Source organism: Mycetomoellerius zeteki, unplaced genomic scaffold, assembly GCF_001594055.1.
Source record: "Mycetomoellerius zeteki isolate Tzet28-1 unplaced genomic scaffold, Tzet1.0 scaffold1373, whole genome shotgun sequence".
Lineage (NCBI taxonomy): Eukaryota > Metazoa > Arthropoda > Insecta > Hymenoptera > Formicidae > Mycetomoellerius > Mycetomoellerius zeteki.
The window spans coordinates 5,929-8,896 of record NW_017256313.1 but is presented as its reverse complement, the minus strand read 5'-3'; the positions used below and the strand labels follow the sequence as shown (position 1 = coordinate 8,896).

Here is a 2,968-nt window from a genome sequence, read left to right as displayed (position 1 = left end):
GCGTACCAGCAACACGAAGTATTCAGTATATAAAATACATAATTTTTTAACAACATATATACAGAGATAGAATAAGTATATATATATATTACAATATTTAAAAATACATATATACTGTATGAAAATATAAAAATGTTAAAAAACATACATGAAGTGTAAATTAATGATATTAATACATAAAAATAATATTAATACGTATATAAATGTGTGAAATATACATGAAGTACATTAAAATAATACTAAAAAAATGCGAGATTTTCGTATCTCGACGCGTTGTCATCGTCGCTCCGTGGCTTCTGTGATCTACGATATCTAATGGGATGGGATCCACGGAGCGGTGGTGGCGGTATCGCCGGTGAGGATAGTGCCTCTCGTCATTCTCGAATATGACCCGCGGCCATGCAGAAGGCCATTCGAAGAGTGTGCTCGAAAGAAAAGGCATTATCTGTGCAGCCCCTAGGCGTTGTGTGATCACTCAGGGCGACGATTTGTCTAGTGAATCCGACTCAGGGCAAGAGCCTCTAGGCGTCTGTCGCGATTCAGGGCAACAGCTCTCGAACAATATTATATTTTTTATAATTAGTTATTTCCGAATAATTAAATTCGCAAGGTGTTATAGAATATAAAGTGTATTCTGTTGTGAAAAATATACTGCATATACGAAACTACAGTGTTGATAGTAAGACATCCACATTGAACACGAAACAATCGGTTTTCAAGTACAGATCGCTGTACTCGCCGAGCATTCGCACAGAGAATCGCCGCCAGACGTTCGCAGGGTGAGCGTAATCGCTCTCGGATACGGTATCGCCCGTCAACGAACTGTAAAATGATTCGCGAGGTGGTAAGCGCGTGTCATCCAATTTTTCAACGCAGTCAACGTACTCGTACGGAAATACACCTTTTCGCGTTAGTAATTCGAATTCTTCGTTGGATAAAGTTGAAAATTCGGAACGTACAATTTTTAATTTTTCTTTCTTGAGATACGACGCCAATTTGTCGAGACTTGCACTGAGAAACTTGTACCAGTCTATGAATCGCAATTTTACACAATTTTTATTAAATTCTTTTCATTTTTTTCTTTTGTACTGTCAACGTGTTTCGTAAACGATATATATTTTTCTTTGGTTATTGGAAGTATGTCTACTTGTCCGTCGTACGCGGTAGCGATTTCTTTTATAATAAAGTGTGCGTCGTATCCCGATAAATTATGAAACACAACAGGAATATAGAATGAATCTTTGTAATTCAAATTGCAATTCACATGCGCGGGGCCCCTGTATCGCCCGGTGAGATGGCAATGATCTCGGACGCGAGTGTCGTCCGACGCGAACGGCAGATGTGACACCGCGTCGCGCTACGGTACGCCTCCCATTGATACTTGGATAATGCTTCCATGGGCACGTTGACGGATACCAAATTTTTAACGCGATACGCCAAATCATTGAGTTGCTGCGCGAACCACGTGACGCAATCCTTATCGCGATGGAAACGATACGACGATATCGCGTCGTCGTACGAGCAGTGCACGTAATATCCTATGCTGAATACTTCGTGTTGCTGGTACGCGTACGACGATGACGATGACGATGACGATGCGTCTTCCGTCTTCTGCAGCACACACTCCAGATCGGCGTACACCACGAAAGGCACTCGCTCCTTTCTGCAGTAGTTGCTAAACTCCAATCATTTGTCGTCCTCGCTCGGTAGTCGGATGACGCAATCATTCATCTTTCCACAGTCTTCGCTGTGGATCTCCAACTTTGCGCCCGAACTGAAGTAATGAAGGCACCTGCAAATAAAAAATTTATTTTGTTTTACTGTTTTTTAAATATTTGTTATTTATCAACTTTTCTTATCACGTTTACCGGTCGCAGAAAAATTTCTTGTGCTCCTTTTTGGTGACTTGCGATCTCACTAGGCGAGACGAATTCTTGATCCACGCAAAGTGGCCTAGGCTGTCGTCGCGTGGATCTTGTAGGTACAACAAGTTGACGTGCTTCTCCTTCTTGTCGCCGCAGAGAAAGTATCTCTTTGTTCTCAATGCCGTATACATTGATCGATACCATGTTCAAACATTCGAATTTCGAAATGTCTTTTAAAGTCATTGGAAACTCGATACCCGCGAGATTCAACACCGACGTGTAACGCGGATACGATGATTTACGATCCACATTTCTTTCTGCTGGGTATAGAGCAGCGATCACCGACCACGCGAAGCACGCATTGTCCGTCGAACGCACACTGATCACCGCTTTCTTAAGCATAATTTCTCGCGGCACGTCTATGTGACATCCCGCGCGCATGAGATTCAGTTTGTTCATGTTAACAGTCTAGTTGTGGATTCGTGATAGCGCCCACCCGCTGTCGCGTTCTTGGAACTCTTCGAGCGACGCCAACGTGGGCTCGATGACGCGTGATACGTACCACTCGCGCAAATGGGTGCATCGATATAGTTCACGGTTCATAGTGTTTATACTTTTATTAGCGCGTTTGTCGTTTGTCGCAAACTCACCGTTGAACGCGGTGTTCACCTTCACACTACCGTGTCTCTCTACAGCGTCTCGCACTCGCTCGAGCACTACATCGCCAGCGTCTTCTAAAAACCGTCGCGGCTCGATGTAATCTGCGTTGATCACCGCGCCGGTCAGAACACGACTCTCGAACGCGGCGTCGATCTCTCGCCAGACGAGAGATCTGTTGTCCTCACCCGCGTACTCACCACCAACGTGTACGAAACGTCGCTCTAATTGAGTCTTTGCACCCGCGAGTCGCGCGATCCTCGCCACCAAGCATTGTCTGTGTCCGACGGCGAGCCGCGAACGCTTGGCACGACACAGTTCTTCCAGCCGCTCGATGCACTCGTCGCACCATTGCAGCCACGCGAGACACTCCGCCAGATTGGCGATCTGGCCGCACTGCTCCAACAGTTCGCGTTCCACTCGATCGTGATTTTCCATGTCTTTTT

The 2,968-nt window shown here is 45.1% G+C and overlaps 1 pseudogene; it reads right to left on the bottom strand.

The window, feature by feature from the left end:
• Positions 1-665: 665 nt before the first annotated feature.
• Positions 666-2,306, bottom strand: LOC108720213 (uncharacterized; annotated as a pseudogene).
• Positions 2,307-2,968: the final 662 nt, after the last annotated feature.